The following is a 22504-nucleotide window of genomic DNA, read 5'->3' on the forward strand; positions in this document are numbered from 1 at the left end:
TGCCATGACTACGATGTCGTCGGCAAACCGAAGGTGAGTGATGTATTCGCCGTTGATGTTGATGCCAAGTCCTTGCCATTCCAGGAGCTTGAAGGCGTCTTCCATTGCGGCGGTAAACAGTTTCGGGGAGATAACGTCCCCCTGTCTTACGCCTCTTCTCAATGGAATCGGCTTCGTGCTATGCTCCTGTACTCGGACCGACATGGTGGCGTTATTATACAAACACTTCAACACCTCGATGTACCGATAGTCAATATGGCATCGCTGGAGTGACTCAAGTACCGCCCATGTTTCCACCGAATCGAAGGCTTTCTCATAGTCCACAAACGCTAAGCATAATGGCAAGTTATACTCCTCGGTCTTCTGTATAACTTGCCGCAGCGTATGGATGTGGTCTATGGTACTAAAGCCTCTTCGGAAACCGGCTTGTTCGGGAGGCTGGAAGTCATCAAGCCTGTGTTCGAGACGGTTCGTGATAACCCTTGAAAACAGCTTATAAACATGGCTTAGAAGTGTGATGGGTCTGTAGTTCTTCAACAGGCAGTTGTCACCTTTTGAAGAACAACACCACCCCACCCTGCTCCATGCTTCAGGCGTTTTGCCCTCGGACAGGACGGAGTTAAAGAGCTTCTGGAGGACTTTAAGTACCGGTGTTCCACCTGCTCTCAGAAGCTCTGAAGTGATTCCGTCCTCACCCGGCGCCTTGTTGTTCTTAAGCTGCTTCAGGGCCATCCTAATCTCGTACAGACTGATGTCCGGGATATCTTCGGTATAATGTCGGGACAGTTTGGCTCTTGGATCTCCTGCCAAGCTGTTGACGGGCTTTGCGACCGAAGTGTATAACTGTCCATAGAACCTCTCAATCTCGCCTAAAACCTCTGCCTTGGTCGACGCTATGCTGCCATCCTCCCGTTTCAGCTTAGTCATCTGGCTTTGCCCAATAGACTTGTCCTTTGCGAACACTTTGGAGCCTTGGTTTCGCTGTATGGTCTCTTTAACACGATTCGTATTAAAGAGACGCAGATCGTGTCGCAAGGACTTGGATATTCGTCTATTGAGCTGCCTATATGACTTCGCGTCGTGGGAAGACTGCAACTGTAGCAAGCGTCGTTCAGCCATGAGGTTTAAGGTTTGGTCGGTCAGTTTATGAGGCCTATCTTTACGGCAAGGTCTAAAAAACTTAGCCCCTACCGTGCGGACAGTTTCCACTAGCCCGTCGTTGATCTCGTCCACTGACACTAAGTTCTCGAGGCAAGCAAAGCGATTAGAGAGCTCGAGTTGAAAGCTTTCCGGGTTTTGAATATGGGACCGAGTAGGTCGGAGCGTAGACTTCATCAGACTGGACCTTTCAAGTTTAACATTGATATTCAGTGAGGCTCTTACGATTCGGTGATCGCTTCCGGTTTTTACCCTGTTGATCACAGAGACATCACTGAATATCCGTCTCTTGTCGGTCATGAAGAAGTCTATCTCGTTTCATCTTATTTACATAACAGCATCTGTTCTAACTTAATTTTTTAAACTCTTAAGAATTATTTGCCACGCACGACACATTTAACTACAAAAATTTGCATAAACAAATGCAATTTTCTTACGATGTTCATTATCTAAAAACTTAAAACAAAGCTATTTTGTTCAAAGGCTCTTTGAAGGTACTTTAATTAAGAATTGCTTACATAATTAAGAGCTTAGTCTTTGACACTGTATACGTAAAGGTGGGTAGGTAATGACATTTATTTAAAACAGGGTTATCTTCTTTAGGCATTATTTTGGGAGCTGACGTCGTGCGGAAATTATTTGCCAAAAACCTGCGTAATATCCGCAAATCAAAATCTGTTACTGAAGTAACGATTTAGTTAAACTGATTTCTGCGGTTGAATGTCTTATGAATATTTTGAAAGCCTGGGAGCCATATAATTAGTTATTCTAGACTTCTATTCTAGGCATCCTATTAAACCTTATTTGAAACATGTAGCACGCAAAACTTTAGCAAGTTCGATGTCCTTCCAGCCAACATCAGTTGAGGCAACCTCTTTTTTTTTTAAAAAAAACAGGACAAGTATTAAGACTTTTTTTTCCGACGTTAAAAATCATTAAATGACCCCTCCCGCTGTGGGTTAGCACCGGTGAGGGAGCGTCACTCTTACTGACTAAAAACCGTCGTGTTCCGTCGTAGGCCTTTTATGTACCAGGGCCGCGGTATCTCTTTCGAACAACCCACAGCCCAAGTATTAAGACCTTAAAGTAGCCTCGTCTTTTATTAAGAGCTAGAATTACTACACAAAGCCAACAAAAACGAAAGGTAAAGAACTAACAGATTTTGATATCTTAATACTCAATCGCTAGATGAAATAGCCAATAAATATAGCCATGTTTGCCAAAAATTGCTTTTCTTCACAACCAGAGATTGTTTGTCTTAAGTTTCTGTAATAGACTCATTTCTTTGTCAAACATCTTGTTATTTATCAATGTTTAAGTGAAAAAAGATTGCTTATGTCTTTTGGGATTTTGGAGAAATAAGATATTAATGTTGTTTCTTTTTACTTATGAGTGCTAGGGATTTATGGGGCCTATCAATCTAATGCTTCATGTATGCTGTGTGATAAATTAAGGGTAGTATTAAATTGAAAGCCACCACAATCTCTATGAGAACATTTTCTCAACAAAACTAAGCATCTGCACTTAAAAAATAAGGAGAGGTAAAAAAATAAGGAGAAGTTAAAGCTAAATTAAAATAATACCTACAGGTAATATCGTCATCAACATTGTCTTCTCAGCCATAAGTCATCCGCAGCCTACTGATTTCCAATAGAAACGAAATCAAAAGGATCTAATCGGAAGTTAACTTACATTCATTCTTCTAATTATTATGATTTATTTCTGCTTGAAAAGAAATCTATGGAACAAAATATAATTAACTACCTAAGCATCGCTTCCGTATATTATTAGGTAACTGACTTTCTAAAAAGGAAAAGGTTCTCAATTCGGATGTTTATATTTTTTCTACTTCAATAACATGGTACCTAATTGAAATACCAAATCTTGTATGCTTAGTTGATTTTCAGTAAATGTGTTTAAAAACAAAAGAGCCTAAGTCTTTATCCTCAATGAGTTATACGCCTGATACCGCATTTGCTATTCAGAACGAGTGCCAAATTGAGTGCGCTTAAAAACGTATTCTTTCACTTATTCCTTTTATGATCTTCCTTCTGCCATAGAAGAGGCTGGGAATTTATTATTTACGACTGCCTGTGGGAGTGGGATTGTGTTTATGTGAGAAACTTCTGGCTTCTTAGAGAATAAGATCCTTTTTGGCTTTTGTATCGTCTTAGTAATTTTCCGACCTTGTTTATCAAGTTTCGGCGATATGTAGTACTTCACAAAAATGTTTTCTTATAGGAAGGCTACTTTTTGTTGCTTTCCTTTAGAAATAAGACAGGTTTCAGAGTAATATTATCATGATCATCATCATCATCATGATATTGAACATACATATTTTATTTTGGTTGAAATCAATTGATTTTAAATCATAATATTTCACTGTAAATAAAATATGAAACAGGTAAGGAAATATAAAAATGTAATTTACGTTAATCCTTTCAGTTTGTAAAAAATAAATAGTTGGCTTAATCCCAAAATTCGGTTATGTATTTTGTATAGCCACATTATTTTCGTCATACATTGTCGGTTTTCCATTGTGACGGTAGATCGTCAAGCCGTCCCATGGCTCATTAGACCCAGTTCACTGACATTGAACCGTGACAGACTTTTGTGTACACATAATAGAGATAAGATCCTTTATAGATTACGAGCGAATGCTTAGTATAAGTGAATATCTATGTATGTAGATATTGAAATATAACTTTAGAGTAAATTATTCTAATATGTGTGAGATGCTGGAATAATTAGGTGAGGTAACAGATTTAATGCAGGCATATTTGATGTCCCAAATAAATTATGATAACGCGAAAGTTTTGTTCAGATTCATAGATAAGATGAATTGTAGGTTTAACACACACTATGCTTATACTTTTATAGGGCTTCCTATAAAATAAAGAGAAGGCTTTGTTTTTTATAAGTTTTCTAATAGCGAATTCAGTTCGGAGTAAGTAACTAAACTTTGATATATTATTCTGTCTCACTATAAAGCCCTAATTTCAGTTTTAATACGACCATTTCACTACCGAGAATTATGAAACTTCAAGCAGAAACCTCATTACCATATTCGCATATGACTTCATGAATTCTTTGCGCACATGAAACTGAAGCAGAAAATTGCATAATACGGCTTCTGACGGTAAAATGCAATCAAAAACTTATAATTATGTACAACGACGACGAGCTTCAAGGCTTTAATGAGAGCTCTTGAGTATGAAGAGCTGTAGCACGCTACTGAGAAATGTAGCTAAGCTTAGATACTTGTATGTCGCAGAGTATAAGACAGTAGAAAATCTATTGAGTATCGCGTGGATCTGCGTTTCTGACATACAAATTAAACAAGAGAACATATAAACGTACACATCTAATATTAACGCATACCATTATATACAATTCCATTTTCAGTCGTCTATAAGACATTTCTTAAAGAAGATTGAAAAATGTTGGAGGCCTAAAGTTTATTGATTAAGACGAAATTAAGACGTAGTAGTGACCGAAGTTCTAGTTAGGATAGAAGTATAAAATATAAAATTGCCCATACCTTAAAAATAATAATTCGGAATTATAAAAAAGACTACAAAAATTGTTTCCATTAAGTTTTCACTTGTTAAGAAAGGTTGACGAACTTTTAGATTAACATTGAACATTTTGTAGTATGAACAATAATAGCGCGCTGTAGGTTCTCTATTCATACTTTATCTAGAGAAGATGCCTTAGGGAAGTATTCAAAATTCAGTACCCCCTTGGCACATACTCAGGTGTTTATTTAACACATATAAATGAAGAGTTCCAACGTCGTCTGTTTGTCTTCAATTAGAAGTTTTGCGAACTGGAATGATTGCCATGAAACTAATATTTGGCCAGGACCGAATCAAATATTTGTTGGTGATATTCCCGTGTAGCTGGTTTTTCATAACTTTTTTGCTGACTTTGCGGTTTTTCTATTAGAAATATACAAACATATTTTCCTCGATGTTCGGAACAAACAAATAGTTTTCGCAGATCGTTTTCAACTACGTGTTTGTTTGGTTAGACTCCTTTCTTTCAGAAGTTTATTGTTGAAGGTATAAACTATCAATATTTTCTGAAATAATGCGCAATTTTTATATTGTTTATTTTTAATGGTCCTTCATATAAGCTACGTTCTAAAAGATACAAATTTGCTCTCAAGTGATTTTATAAACTTATAATTATTGAATTACCTATCCAATATAAAGTGCAAAAAGAATACCTTAAAAAATCTCGGAAATAACTTCAATTATGAACACACCTCCAAACGCCTACAACCTGTCCAAAATAAACAGGACAAAAAAACCTTTTCCTACCCACCTCATCATCACAGTGTAATATCATTACCGTAGGGCATTCCGAAAGTAAAAAGGGATTCGCTCTCCTGTCATTAATTAGGGACTTTATTAGACCCCACTTGGTCCCTTCCACGAAGTAAAGAAAGATAAGCGGAGAGAGGTAGGTCAGGCACCTTCTTCTAGCTCAAATTAGTACGGTGGGCATGACCAAAATGATCAGTTACGAGTGAGCTAACGTGACTTTCGGGTTCTTTGGGACATCTGTCATCATTTATTGGTATAACAAAAAATCTTCCGGTCCAAAGTAAAAAAAATCGTATAAAGGCGAAAACAGTAACGTTCCTCGTCACCCGCATTTTGGAGCGCTACTTTCTTAAGCAATTTTCCGTTATGGCACCTCCGCTAGACATTTTGTTCTCCATGGTCCCTGACGGCGCTAATTTTGGGTCGCGTGTCAATTTTTGCTAATGATATGAGGCGTCGAATCGTTTTGACGCGCTTGTTAATCAACACCGTGATTTGATGGCTTATTACATGCTTCTATGGTGTGAAGGGTGAATCTATTCAGAAGTAATTAAAGGGTAACGGGTGAAATTGTAGATCTAATTTAGCTCCCTTTTCAGTAAAATTATTGCGCTATGTTTCAGGAGAAGACATTCTGAGAGATGCAAATTGTTTAAAAATAACGAGAAAAATATTTATTACGGTCTATTTTCCCAAAATCAAGATACTTATGTTATGAAGTTCCCGTATTATTATTAACATTTACTTAGTTAACTGAAGTACTCATAAGTTAAATCTGGTTCATTGAATTTGTTACCCTTACAAGACCGACATGCAAGTATTTAGCCGGATGAAACTTAAGCTAAACACATCCGGGTTTACCCGGGCGTCTGTCAGCGGTGAGTGTATTAGCAAAACCCCGCTAGTTCGCTTTCATCCACTTTTGGGAGTGACATGTGTCTTGGACAGAGTTTAAGCTTTATATAAATACGTGGGATTAGCGGGGTAAAACATTTTATTTTGGCGTTTATCCTACTACTTACATGGATATTGATTAAGTGTAGGTAAATACTTTACACAAACATTAGTAAAAGAATTCTTGTGTTTGATCTAGGATTGATAAATGGAAATACATTATTACTTTAGAGTTTATTTTTGTTAGTCCATGAATAATATGAATTAGTTATTCTCAATTTATGATATTTGGGTGGTAGCCGACCCCAACATGGTTGGGAAAAGGCTCAGAAAAAGTGCTGTTGGCGCCATTTTTCAGCCTTTTCGTTTGACAGCATGTGTATGTTTTAACATTCATATTATTGAAACTTTTAACCAAACAATGTTTTAAGTATGTAATTGTCAAAACTGACGATTTTATTAATCGTCAGGTTTGACACAGAAAAATTACTAAAGATTTGTAGACTCAGGATAAGATTGCACATGTTTTATTAACATCTATTATGAGAAGAATAATTTACTTCTCCTTTTGATATGTCGAGATAATAACCTGACCACCCTTTTATTTAAGTACATATATAAAAGTATATAAGACGGAGGCTCATAATGTGTTAAGTGCGAGCGTAAATGAGACTCAAGTCTAATGGAATACTATTGCCGGTTATATCACTGTTAGAGTGCTTCTGTAAACGTATGTAGTTCCTTATACTAATTATTATATCTATCATATGTATGTGAAGATCAGTGTTAAACAGTAACCCTACCCTATGTACCTGTTTATGAGTAAAAATCTCGTCAAAAAATTGGTTAAAGATTTGTGAAAATTGCCATCAATAGTAAATACTGAATTTTTGAATGCATTTATTTCTAAAACTACTGGAAAAGTTGTCAATATACAAAGAGTAATACCTATGATAGGTATTTTTTGTCTTGACTGATAAATCAATCATTATTTTCTTTCAAAACAATTCAGTTCAATTAAAAAAAACTTTTTGAAACTTTTTTATAAGCAGTCAAAGTTTGTCGTGGAGTTATATTAAACCTACAAGCTAGTTTTGTCTTATCAAACTTTAGATCGGAAAAGTTTTAAATAATATGAAAACTGAAACTAGAAAATTGTTAAAGTTGACAGATTTGTAATAAGAACGTTATTCTTTTTGAAACAATATTCTTATGCATTCAAAATAAGGATTTATTTTTTAAAATAATGTACCTCCCATAAAAACTGAAAACCCAAAGTTATATATTTTATTTTTAAACGACAATTTTTTTGCATGTTTACATAGTTTATTTTGCAACAAAAATATGAAGGTTAAAGCTTACACGTTTTAACATATAAGAATGTAATAAAAGAAGCATTTACACCAATACAACATTATTTAACTTATTTACATAAAACTGTAAAGAAAAACAACATCCCACAGTGGAAATAAACCGAAGAAAAAGGGAAGAAATGAAAGGAATTTATAACTTAATACAGTCATCTTCGATGGGAACGACGTAGTAAAAAGTAAAAAGGTTAGAACACAATACTAGGGGAAATATGAACGGGGAAGAGACATCGTAAAATTGTAGGAGTACCTTAAAAAGTCCCTGATATGGTACAGCTGTAAAACAGAGCCTTTTTCAGTTTGGGGCTACGAATTTTTCCATCCATTTTTAAAATAGCATATTTTCAGTTCGTGTAATATAGCTTTTAGGCTAATCTGACTCTACACTAATAATAATTAGGATGCACGCCTTTTGCGAAACAAAAAACTATGAGAAGAAATTTTCCAAGTAACATTTTCAGGATGCAAGCTATATTTTTAGTTCATGCAAAATAGCTTTTAAGGTAATCCCACTACTCCACTAATATTTTAAAAATGAATTTTAGGGTGTTCCTTATTTTAACCAAACAAAACACTTCTAACTACTGAATCAGAATATAAGCTACTCTTTATCCGGGTATGCGACACAGTTCCCTAGGGATGCGGGTGAAAGCGGGTGAAATCTCTGTATGGTGTAAAGGTTAACAAGTCTTTTAGTAAAGATCTTTTTGATCTTTAAGATTTGAGAAATCTCTGACACCGAGGCTTGTTAGCTGATTAAAACTAGCTCACTCGATAAGAAGAAGTAAAGATCCACTTATGTTACGGTTTTAAGACAAAATTCTGAGCAGATTTAGATAAAACTTGCTTACTGTTCCATAAAATGTAGCTAAATAAAACGAAGCTAGCTAGAAATTAGTGTATCTTCAAAAAGTACACGCCCAAAAATCCAGGACTCTTTTAGATTAGAAAAATCGTCTAGAAATGTACACGTCAATCTGTCTAGACTTCAGACACAAAATCAATGTACTAGCTGTATAAAAACTCTTGTTTGTTCTATATTATGTGTATTATATAGTTTTCTAGTCTTAGCAACACGTACGAGGTAGAAGTTAAACTTAAACAATGTTTGCTGTGCAAATGAAAAGTATGAAATGATAACCTATATTTATAAAAAATCTACTGTCACCATTGAAAAGGTCATGTGAAAGAAATATTTTTGATTTTCATCGACCTATATCTTTTCGAAATATGTAGGGGTCGGCTTCTATTCTAACGGCATGCAGTTGAGTGCCAGTGTATGACATTGAGCGACGGCCCATCTGACTTCCCTTATTCAGTTTTCCGAGCAATCCGATACTCCTGCGTAAGGCTGAATGTCAAACTTTCTGGCTACCCGTAAATTACAAAAGCTAGCTATTTTTGTAGTTTCACTTGTGTAACGAACATTATTTACAAGTTCAGGTTATCTACCTGCCAAACGTACAAACGTATGTTAATATAAAATGGAAAATATTGTTTCATAAAAACTTTCTTTAAGATTTTGGAATGTCAGCAACACATAAAAACAAAAAAGTCTTTATTGCAACGCAAACAAAAACTCTTGTTCGAAGCACAGTGCTAACAATCAACGTCGATTGGGAAAAAATCCAATTACTGAGAAAATGCTTGGAGCACCTTCAGTGGTAAATGTAAGGGGCCCCGACGTAAAGACATTAATCCACTATCAGGAGAAACATCAAATTAACAGCAGAACACTTTATAAACGAAAATGGCTTCGGAACAAAATAGGTACTTTTCAGACTATCTAACTATCTATATCAGCCTCTTTTCATCCAATTTTGGCTGTTAGGCCTCTTCCATATCTCACTATGTGACTTTTATTTCGATACAAGGGATTCCTTTCGCTTTCAAGTATTTGACAAGTAATGTACATAAAACCTATTTGTTTTTTGAAGGAGTGCGATAGTGCTTTAGAAGTTGCACTGTGTCTAGTTTGTTTATATAAAAAGTAAGATGGAAATCTGTGGGTATAAGTACCTACTATTAAATCAAAAACTTTTTACAAAAAAATAAGACCGACTCCCAAAAACACTACAATGCAAAAAAAAAACCATTCTTAGGTGCATCAGCCTAGAAGTCAGTGTCTAATGGATGTTCCTGAGTTTATACGCCACCGACTTCTAGGCTGATCGTCTTCGAGTAATCGGTGAACATACATAAAAAAAAAGATCCCGAGAAGAGAGAAGAATTGACAACCTCCTCTTTTTTGGGAAGTCGGTTAAAAAATACGAGTAAGGTAACCAAAAAGTAAAAACACGCTTAGCGATCAATTAAGTTGGGTTCTGAGATATTAATTAACAATGGAATAATTAAGTGATAACTATGTATTTACTTACAAAGTAACTTTAATTATCATAATTGGTACGTACATAATATAACATTTTAACATTCATTGATCTCACGTTAAATATGTACTTATGCCTTCTTCACATGTTTCTAAAATAAACATTTACAAAATAAACCGTTCACGTTAGTTTCTTGTCAACTCAAAGTGTTCCATAAACTTACAGTAAAAGGTTCCCACGGTGACAGTAATCCGACCGAGGTTAGAAATGAACATTTATTTAACCGTTCAACTGCTGCAGACATTTCACAAAAGATAACTTTAGAAAAATAAAAGGAATTTTATACTTGAAAGCAACACTCGTAATTTGAAGCGTCAAAAACGTAGTTACCATGTAATCTGAATATCGTTTTACGTCAATTTTCATCTCATTTTCAGCAAATCTTCGTAAATTGTTTGACGGGTTTAATATACATTTTTTATGTATTTTATACGTACTACGTCTTCAATTTAAGAGCCCAGCTCTTATCGGTGCAGCTCCTTCCATTTACGCCTATCTAGCGCCAACTCCTGAACTTCCTTATACGTCACAACATTCACCTTCTCTTTAATTTGCTTCACGTAGCTGTCCCTTGGACGACCCCTTCCCCTCTTAGCAACCGTTTTTTATATACCCTCTTGATTAAATTGAAATAGTATTACAATGTATAATTATGGCGCCTTCAAACTAGTGGACCTTTGTTGCGCGAAACAAAACGGAGAAATTACGCGTCATTTTTGGCACCAGTAGTTGTCAATGGGTTGCTTCACCACTCCCGCAAGAACCCAGCGATGTCGGTCGGAAAATCCACTAGTCTGAAAACGCTGTTACTGTATTTACTGATTTTATTTTTCCATTAAGATATTGTTCATCTTTAAAGCGCTATTTTGTTTTAACGTTCGTTCGTTATTAACTTAATTTCCGACTCCGTCTTTCATTTTCGATTGTCTGTTTTATACATCCTTTCAATAGGTATTGTTCATTTTACAGTTCTTTTATTATTTGTTAAAAAATTTACTCTGCATTCTTCAATAAAATCGAGTGAATATTTTGTTTATTTTCTGTTAATCCAGTTTCTACACTCATGATTTGTTTCTGTAATCAAAACATACAATTTAAAATTGTTATTCTAATATCAAAATCGTATATTCAATGTATTTAAAGTAAAGGAACAATGGAACAAAGAACGAGGCTTTTTCTATTATTATATCTTGTTTAGAATTAGTTTTGGTTATAAAGGTACACTTACCTACATACTATAGCGTCCTTATTTTTGTATTAGATTCAATGTCCGAACTGTTGAACTTAGAATGTAAAAGTAATTACTAATACGCTTAAAATACAAACGCACAAATGTAGGCATTATTTGTCAAAAACAAACCTTTTGAACATTTCAACAGTAAGGTCTGTGGTAACAATGTCTTGTGTGGCAGAGCACCCTACGGGTTAAGTACGGTCCCTTCAGAACCACAAAGGAAGGGCTTACACATAATACATTATAATATTTATGTTAACAAGAAAGGTTTCTGGAAATAACGCGACAAACAACGAGCTTCTCTTGCCATTAGTGTAATTTGGTGCTCTCACGAATTCTGTACTCCTGGTACCTACGAATCGTAATACAGTTGCGTTATTTGATCAAGTACACAACATTCTTATTACATTTCGTCCAAATTGTGTTACTTATATGATATACTGGCTGTTCCTCGCGGTTCTACCCGCGTCCCGAGGAACTCGCACCCACCCATATGAAAAGTAGCCTACGTCCCTTCTCAGGCTAATAGTGTGTTCCTAATTCAATTTCAACGGTTCAGTCACACGTTTAGGCGTAAAATTCAGATAGACAGACCTCTAGATATACTTACTTTATAATATTACTAGCCGTTTAACCGCGGTTTCACTCGCGTCCCGTGGGAGCTACTGCCCGCACCGGGATAAAATATAGCCGATGTTACTCGCAGATAATATAGCTTTCTAATGGTGAAAGAATATTTAAAATCGGTCCAGTAGTTTTTAAGTTTATCCATTACAACCAAACAAACAAACAAAGTTTTCCTCTTTATAATATTAGTATATATTAGTAAGGATTGTGAAGAGGAATAATAATAAATCAGTCTTTATTTGAAAGCTTATTATCACGCCTATTTCCACCTACGGGGTTAAACAGCTGCGTACCCACATTATACCGTGTAAATAATTAAAGGGCGACGTTTCTAATGGGTACTTATACAGACATTGGAATCCAACATAGGGTTCAAACAATTTGCTATTCTCGTGAATAACTGTTGGTAACATATTATTGTCCAACTTTGAAGAAAATGTGTTAAAATTAGGCATCTGATTCGGTTCCCCAATTTTCTTTCAAATAAAGCCTGAAGGAGAATAAGTAATTAATAAGACAGAATTTATTAAAAGCGGCTTAATTAAATAAGTTGAGTGATGAAAATCCTGTTAAGAAAACGTCTTATGCAAATACTCTGTCTTTTCTTTACCATCTCGCTTACGCGATTATCGAGATTGAACATCATCAAATATGCTACAAAGAGTGTGTTAAGTTTAAATATGTATGGGTAACGAGAAAAAGTAGACCAAATAAACGCTGATAATATTGCTAAAGAAAGATAATATTAATAAGAAGGGAGTGAATCTTAGTACCTATAACTACTGATAGAGGAATGGAATTAGAAAATTATCATGGCATGAAGAAGATGATTATCGATATTTCCCAAGACCATTGATGACTAACGAATTTTTTGTACCAGACTTTTTTTAAAGCAATACGTACTTCCATTTATCCATAAGCTACCGACTTTCAGCTGAAACATACGTGTTTTACACCCCGTCTTCACATCGTATACTTTGCTATAGCGTTCTTAACGACATATTTTATGTGAAATACTCCTTTTATTGACAGTCTTGGTCCGAAATGGTCCCTTTAGAAGTCCATGATTGTGTTTTCAGAAGTTATAATCGTTTGCGAGTTGAATAACCGTGAGACAAAGAATGTAGTGGATTTGGAACGAAGTTTCTTATCGCGAATTGTGGAGTCCTTGAAATTGTAAGATAAAGAAAAGCTTTATGTATCCTGTGAAGTAAGAAACTTCATATTGCTTTAACTTAACCAGAAAAAAGTATAGTTATAATCTACGGAGTTACTAATTTTAAAATGTAATTTAACAAGAAGCAAGAAAGGAAAATAATACATCAAAAGCTTTGCTGAGTAAAAATCTAAAAGCCTAGATGAAGAACCTCAATTTTCATACAAGAAAAAAGCCTAAACGAGCCTGAATTTTAAGGCAACTTTACGCAATGTATCAAAGGCATGGCCTAATAAAATACCCAATACAGCGAGGTTAAGAAGCCTTTTTATGCAGATCCTTTTTAGTAAAACGAGGGCTGCCCTTCAAGGTGAAATCAGGGTCTTAAACTGGAGAATTGAAAATTTTCTCGACTTTTCAGCACGGAGGTCAAATTCACCATTCAATTAGACGAATTTGAGGCCAAGTAAACCATAAATCTCTGATACCTACGATCGAAACTATAAACTAGTTGATTTATTTATATACTTACATCTCAAAAGTTCTTAGAATATAGTAGATGTTAGTTTTATAGAAATGTTATCGACGCCAATCTCACGAAGTGTATAAATTAGTCCTGAAGTATTTATTTAGTCTAACTTTAAGTGCCCGTAATAAACTTATCTATCAATTAAATATTTCAATTCAATTAAACCACTCACAACTTTTAGATTGCAAGGATCGAAGAATGCTTTAGTTTAATCAGAAAGTTGAAGCTGTTTGTCTACTCAAAGCGTAGATAGTACATGTTGAACTGTTTTTAAAAGGAAAGTCAATTTTCTTCATTCATTACTATTTTTCATTACACTTTAATTAAGAAAAACAACGTAAGAGAAAAGCTCTCAATTTTTACCGCTAAAAAGCTTTTTTGGAAAGATAAAATGGTAATAACTTAAAATATACATTAGTTTAACAAAATTATGTATATGAATAAGGTTTTATAGTAGGTATTAATATCTAAGGTAAGTTTTAAAATATTAAATTACATTATGAGTAAGAGTACGTTTTACGTATTCATATTTAAAGTAACTCTTAAAACATTGCTGCTTGCAGCTTAAACCACAAGACAAAAAAAACAACCATGAAGCTTCTTCCCTTTTGAAATATTAGACCGATTTTTCGCAACACTGAGATTAATTAAACTTTTAATTAAAACGAAAGAATTAACCCGGTCCAGTAGAGTAGGCGAAGAGTACAATAATTAATTTAAATATAACCTCGCATTAATACACTGGCCCTTACAAATTAATACCGAATTTAGGTTTGAGTACAATGAACTTTGATAATAAATATTTTTCTTTATCAAGAGTACACTGTCTGGACTAGAAATTGAGTTAGCCCGTATAATCGTCTTCTTGCCATGAGGGAATTTAAAATTGAGTACGTTGAACGGACGTAAGTGCTTTTTATTTGTACTTTAGTGCATAATGTTAGAAAGTCTTTCATGCTTTCTGCCATTGAGAACATTTATTAAAGTTAGGAATTTAAAATAAAATAGACAAAATAACTAACTAAAATCTAGACAGTAAAAGATTGTTATTGTTTCAGTTTAATTTTGTTGTATGAAAAGGTTCCATTAACATACAATCGATATTAACAGACACAATAGTTTTTTTCTTGAAAATAAAAATAGGACTACAATAGTAAATTGTAGTCTTATTTAAATTACAAAATTTGGGCGCAAATATACGCTAAGATATTTTGATGTAATGTACATACCTGTATGTACATTTTGCGCTATAAATTTACATTACATATGGTTTGGTGACACATATTATAAAGCACTGAAAACACAAAAATGTAAACAAACCAAAATTAAAACTGGGACAAAGAACGTATCACATTATTTTAGCTCTGAAACACAAAACTTTTCACACGGACAGAGACTAACTTTTGTTTATTTAGAAACCAGGTAAATAAGGAAATTACATTCGCACTGATTCGTTTAAAATTTTGAGGGTTTGCACCTCAATCAAAATAAATTAGCATAAGTTACACGTGCCGTGCCTTTTGACAGCGTTGTTATATCTATTGTCTGTAAAATGTGGCCGAAACCCGGTCTAATTCGGTATAGGTCATCTTCCGGTCTCATTCTTTTAACTAAAAAATTGATACTTATCTGGTTGAGTTGCGCGAGTGCTAGCACAGACTAAACCAAGCAATCAAGATTATCCACCAAAAGCTTGCTCTGCAATATAAACTTGTCGACAAGTTTGTATACATAACATGTAGTACCATACTTCAAGACATGTAGATCTTGCTAGTGTATGCGCCCGACCTAGTTCTCGAAAATCATCATGACATGTTGAACTACGATCTATGTATTTTAGGCAATAAGCCTGTTGTAGTGGTTGTCGCTTGGACGATGATTCAAAGTCAAAGGACCTATTACAGGCGCTTACGAAACGACAAGCTAGTTGCGCGGTTCCAAAAAGTGGGTATTATGGAGAAGAACCGGCATGAAACTCCACATACACTATTTAAAAAAAAAAAAAGTATTTACAATGTTTTATGGGTTGACTCTGTGAAAATTGCAAGTTGAACTAGGAAGTTATAAAAGAAAATTATAATATAAAGTGACTTTACGATGTTAATAAATTATTTTCGATTTTCGATTATAATCGAAATTGTCGTTCCACACGAGAACCTCTTGAAAGGTAAGAAAAAGAAACAAACGAAATCTACTAAACTAATCTCTAGTTAGCGCACGAGGTACATAAAATAATAGAATAAGATTTTTAATCGACTTTCCAAAAAGGCGAAAACTGTTTTTTTTTTACTATCGACGTTAATCGCATTTTTTAAAACCCAGAACTGCGCAGAGAATATTTATTTGTTTACTAGTACAATTTTCGTCTTGCTGTCATCAGTTGAACCCGAATCCGCACTTCAAACTTTCTTAACAGAAATTCCTAATTGAAATCCTTTAAAACTTTTTTGACCTTGGCACATATTTAAATAGGACTAAAATATTTATCAATGACATTTTCGAGACACCAGTACAAATTTTTCACCAAATGTATACTAAAAAGCTGAAGGGTTTGTTTGCTTGAACACGCTAATCTCAGGCACTAGTGTTCCGATTTTATCCTTTAATCGAAGAAGGCTATAGGCTACTTTTTATCCAGGTTCGTGCAGAAGTTCCCAAGGGATGCGGGCGAACTCTTGGTAGAAGCTAGCATTGTACATAACGAAATCCTACGCAGTAAAATGAAAGCCTAAAAGAAGTATAAGTACCGTACCTAAGTGTACGTATGTGTGGGTATAAACAGCTAGTACGCACGTTAACTCCACACATGCCCATAATCATTTTCAGGACATTCTCGTTATATTTTATTGTGCACGTGTAGGCAGGATTCCCCTCAGTGCTCGCATTCGGCGATTCTAAAAGACGGAATAAGAAAACCGTTTAGCTATAAAAGAATTTGTACGAATATTCTACACATGCGGTATTGATACGTGATTTGATTTTTCGTTTTTACACGTGGATGTTTGGTGGAAAAAAATGAAATTACCTTGCCTTAAGGCGTCATCCTTTCTTTTTCCATCATACATGGTAACAGTTTTCCTGGAAAGTACAAGCTCCACATTATGTCAGATATGTTTAAGGCTCGTGTAACTGGGGGCGGCCGTTATTGCCATCGGCCACAAAAAACAGGCTTAAAGCACTTCCGAGAATTTTGTGATGGAAAAACTTAATATCATTTTACTTAACCTAGGAATAGAACAAGCGAACTTTTGTTTTCGTTTCGAAAATTGGAATGATTACTTTCAGTTTGGATTTGAATTAAATTATTCTTTTTAACATCAGTATTTTTGCTTAATGTCATGACATTTAAATAATTCATTTTTTTGTATTCTTGACATTTAATCTGACTTTTATAGAAAATTGCCTACAACTCCAAAATATTTTTCTAAAAATAATAGCGCCTGCCTTTTTTTGTTTATCCCATAGTTTCTGGGTAAGTGTTAGTCGCCATTACAGGAACAAACATTGAGAGAAAGTGCAAACATTTGTTGCGAGGCGGATATCCGTCCTGAGAGACCGAAAACAGAAGCTAAAGCTACCGAAGACGAAGTAAGTGCATTTATTACGGTACACTTTAAAATAGCTTTGTATTTTGTGATAGATTACAAGATTTATCTGAGGCAAGTCTGCATTTTTGGTTGGAAATATATGCTAGGCTGGTAACTTCATATATTACTAGCAACCCCCACGGCTGTTCGCCCGTTCTCTACTTCCTATATCCGAATAAAACGTAGCTTTTATCCTTTCTCACCTTTTGGGTATTTACCAAATTAAATAATCAGTTCAGTAGTTTTGGCAAGAACATTCGACAAACATACAGAAACACAGATAGAGTTTTCCCATTTATTATACTAATAAAGAAGCAAGGAGGTAGGTACTTTTTAGATATACGGTTTTCTTTGTCAAGTCTTAAAAGAACTTCTCAACACATCATGTACCCGAACAAAAAGTAGGTCCAGTAACGTTTTAAATCAAAAAGTTTACTCATCACAGTTAAAGCACTTTATTTGATTAATCAATACATTTTAAAAAGATTATTGTAAGCGAAGAGCTTCACGTCAATTTAAAACGACAATGAAAAATAAACAAAAAAATCTCAGAAATGTGATTCTGAAAAGTACAGAAGTAGTTTTAATATTGTAAGAGCAATGATAAAATGCAGGAAATACCTGTTCTCGTAACGTTCCATTTAAACTGACCTTATGTATGAAATGCAACAGTTGTGACTGAGTTCCGTACATTTTATCAATCCAAGACAATTTTTAAGCAGTTTTTATATTTTTTACAAAAATATCGAATGTTCAAAATAATTTCGAATGGGAATATTTTTTTAACCTTCGATAAAAAAACATCAATTACAAGCTATTTTTAGTAATGTTAAATAGGCCAATTTGGCACATCAACTATCATGAGGTCCGAGCGCTTTCATACTAGCAAATGTTTCGCGTGAATACCCTACATTTTTCTACGCACGAAACGCTGTCTTCGTTTGAACCGGTACTTGAAAACGCAAGTAGAATCGCCGCTGAAAAATCAAGCGGAAATCTTACTGCGCTGTTATTCAATAGGCATTTAAGTCCAAACATTGATATACATCTGCCATTTTATAAAAAAAATGCAGTGTCTTACATCAGCTGCCGAGCCTTTTCCTAACTATATTGGGGTCGGTTTAAAGTCTAAGCAGTGTGCTACACGGAGCGACTGCCTATCTGACCTCCTCAACACAGTTACCCGGGCAATTCGATACTCCTCCGTAAATTAGTTGTCAGACTTTCAGTCATTGTTAAAAAAGTTTGCTTGAAACACATAAATAAAAATATGACGCAAATTCTATCGAAATATTAGGTTGGTAAAGGACATACAAGTATAAAAAACTATTGTTTCCTTCCTTCTCCCTAAAACTCTATTACTCGCTTCACTAACCGTAGCAGAAAGGTCTTATCCTGATTGACATGACAAACGATGGATTACTATTTCATCTATTTATCCCTTAATATGCTTAAACTTTGTAGTATACTTTTGCATTATAAACATTTTTTTTTTCATGCCTTACTTTCCGAGTTTTATAAAATTTGCATTATAAACATTTTTTTTTCATGCCTTACTTTCCGAGTTTTATAAAATTTGCATATACGATTCCCAATTATAACCATTTTGAGTCGGTATCGAAAGTAGTATCAAAACAGTTTTCATTTAGTCAAATAATTGATACATTAACACAATGTGGCCGAATTTACATAAATTGTGCCCACTTTTGATTTTTTACTTGACGAACTTATTTCTCATAAGATGTTAATTTCAGTTTACCTTTTCCGCAATAAAAGTGAAGTAGCTTATTAAAAAAAAAATGAGTGGTATGGTAAAAAATTGTCCTTAGAATTTTGACCTATAACGTTAGTTAGTAGTTAGTAACATTAGTCAAAATAATACCCAAAACTAGAAACATGATCATAAAATAAAAAATAGAAGACAGAAGTTGCAACATAAATATTGGTAATAGACTAACAACAAAATTCATGTCAACATTGAACGAACTATACACGCATTCATTATAACATATATTATGTAGATTGTAATCGCAAAGATTCGTGAAAAATAATAAAAATATCGCTTGCGGTACTCCAAACCGCGCAACATTTGCTCATAAGCGCAGCGAAATAATAAATGTTTCACAAAATTATGGAAACAACTACTTGTATACTGTGTTATTTTTGGCAGTCATTATATTAACGGGCTTTGGAACCGGTCGTGTTAAGGTTATGTTCGTAGCAAAAATATATAACCCAACGACGTGATCTGATCATGTGAAGCGTCACCTTTACTTAGCCAGTCTGCTCTGCACCGCTGCGGGGGGCGTACATGCCGCCATTTTGTTTGCGCGGGAAAATCGCTAACGTATTCCGCGCGCTCCAGTTTCAAAAACTCGCTCAGTGATCGTGAAATATGGGATTACCAACCAGTGATAAAAAGTGAAAATTTTGTGAAGTGAAAAAAAAATAGTGAGTTCGTAATCGGCCGAGTTCAACCGGTCTCAAAAGTGAATAATCAAAAATTTTATTAAAATTGTTATATTGAATGCGATGATCGGTTACCTATTTGCTGGTTTGTTGGATTCAGCTGTACAAACGTACGTGGCTTGTTTTGATGCGGATTATGCAAATTTACATACAAAAGAATTTAAATTTACAATGTCTGAAAACGATAATACTTGAAAACTGACGCCGTTCCTATAAATACTGTTTAAAACGTGTTTTACGTTGTTAAAAAAAGTAAATTGTTTTTAACTTCGTGGGTAAGGTCGTTTCGTACAAAGTTTGATTGCATTAGAATTACTTATAATAATTAAAACAAGGAAAAAACAATAATGTTATTAATAAGACGGTCTATCTTATATCGCTGGAGGATTTTTGTCTATGAACGGGGCTAGAACCGAAAAATAAGTCAAAGACTATCTTATAATCCTATTTAGGAAAAAATCTAGGCCCTGAATTTAATTTATTTTTGTGACCAATTCCAGGATTTCCTAATTGTATTAGCAAGTACTTAGCATACATTACTCGACTTTGCTTTAGACATTGAATTTGTTCTATTTTGTACACAACAATATTCATATAATTATACAGTTTTAACCTTGTTTCTGAGCCAGACAGTTTTCTATTATAAATTCAATTTGTGTTGTAAGTATGTTTTATTTGATTCATTTGAATAAAATTAAAGTTTGGAATTCGCCCGTTTGGATGATCTTCTCTAAATTGTTTTGAACAATTTAAATACTTTGGTAAGTGAAATTATTATAATAACATAATTTACTTGGGAAAGGGCATTACACTATTTTAAAGATATCAATGATTATGACTTTAATAATTCTGAAACAATGTCGATAAATACATTTAATTATATTTTCTTCATTATTTTTCTTTATGGTGTTATGAATTACAATGAAACCTATTATAATAAACATGAAACATAAAGTTTATCTATTGCAAAAATCTAATTTAGATCGTCGAGACCGTGATGAAACCAAAATGGCGGAATAGTTCATGAAAAGGCCGTCATTAATTTTCCATGTTTGGCGAATACAATGCTCAAAATAAATTAAAGGTATTTATTTTCTGTAAGTTATGAATCAGTTTTTTGATGGAAATTAAAATTGCCTCGTCAGTTATGCCTATTCTCATTTGAGTTTTTAAAGGAACGCGCCAATGAATATATCTATTAACGAATATAACTATCATAGAAACTAGATACAAAATGCTGTTGCTATGGTCTAGTTTGGATATACACATGACTACATCATGATACATGATATCTTCGTGAACACTTAAAGTCACGAGACCCGTTGGTTTTTTGTAACCGAAAGAATGAACCTCAGATTTCTTGCTTAACATTTATTGACGGATGAAACATCTTCTGCTCTTAAATAGTCCTGTCTATATTGAGACCATTTAATATTTAATCTGCTTGATCCTTTTATACAACGTGAAATGATCCCAAAGGATCTTTTCGCTTGAAACATTTTAATCTTTCTGTGAAAAGTGGTTTGTAATTTCCCTTTCAGTTCATAGTGGTTTATGAGGTAGAAATCTATCTCATTAATGAGGTAGACTTATCGTTCTTTTGTGAATAACTGCAATGAGCAATGCCATGGGACTGGAGCGATTTCATCTTTTTCTTTAAGAAAATTAAATGTGGAAGCGATATTGTCGTACAACCATAATTTCAGGATTTTTTTTTGTTATAGGAACATCATTTCACTTTGCTCATACCATCATTTATTTAAACACACTGATATTAACTTAGGCAAGATAGAATCTATGGATTTGGATGCATCATAATTTCGATGGCAACTGTTTGTCAAGGCTGTCAAATAGGCTACTGACATTATTAATAATGATGATGACATTGATACAAAATAATGTAGGTATTTTTTTTCATGAGTTTTTTAACCTTGTAGGTAATCGCTGTTCACATCGTCTAGTTCTAAAAATAGAAGTAAATTCTGATTTCTTTATCAGCACTCGTAAAAGGAGAAAGCTATTCGATTGTAAGAAACGCAATCATCATCAAATATACTTTGTAAGGCAGTTTACTGATAAAAAACCATTTGACGTTCATATTTGTTTCTATTATGATGAAAAGAAGCGAATCAGACAGTGTATCGGATGAATTTTGTAACACATATGTTGCAAAAAGTATATTAATAAATTATCTTGAGATTAACCTACCAATTTTTCAATAATTGGTGTTCAAGACAATGTAAGAATTAATAAATTCAGTCAGTTTATAATATTTTCAATTAACGTCACTTCTCAACTAAAATATGAGTATCAGTAAAATTAGTCATTCTACGTTTTTTTGTAAAAATAATTATGTGTGTTAACTGTATATTTCTGATTACCATCATAATCAATTTTCTTTGGCATCCATATAATATGTAGTTTGATAATATTACATCATACAGCAGAAACGCTATTTTTATAACATATTTATTTACTATAAATATTTGTTGAATTTCTCCTTAGACTGCTGATGTTATTTCAGTATCTCAATAAAAATATTTGCCCTGTTGTTGAAAAATTGCGATAAAATTCTATCAGGCAGTAGCTTCGATAGGATACATAAAAATATTTCTAATATTTAATCTTTACGTTTATCATTAAAAGCTTCTTGCGGTATATTACAAGAGATAAAAATATAATTAAATTAATTAAGTTACTTAGAAATTTTCAATTCAAACTCAAAACGCTATTCAATTATTTATACAAACACAATTTGTTTT

The 22504-nt window shown here is 33.8% G+C and overlaps 1 protein-coding gene across 8 annotated transcripts in view; it reads left to right on the forward strand.

Moving 5' to 3' along the window:
- Positions 1-22504, forward strand: part of LOC110371350 (atrial natriuretic peptide receptor 1) — a 239061-nt gene that overhangs the window by 98363 nt on the left and 118194 nt on the right. The window contains exon 1 of one of the 8 annotated variants that reach the window (XM_049837687.2): positions 19468-19486. The exons of 3 other annotated variants lie outside the window; for them this stretch is intronic. The gene's annotated coding sequence lies outside the window, so the exon portion shown is untranslated. Of the gene's footprint in view, positions 1-19467; positions 19487-19535; positions 19853-22504 lie in introns of those variants that run through there. 4 more of the 8 variants (XM_021327538.3, XM_021327537.3, XM_021327539.3 and 1 more) reach the window with 4 other exon arrangements.

Source organism: Helicoverpa armigera, chromosome 23 (genome assembly GCF_030705265.1).
Source record: "Helicoverpa armigera isolate CAAS_96S chromosome 23, ASM3070526v1, whole genome shotgun sequence".
In the NCBI taxonomy this organism is placed as follows: Eukaryota; Metazoa; Arthropoda; class Insecta; order Lepidoptera; family Noctuidae; genus Helicoverpa; species Helicoverpa armigera.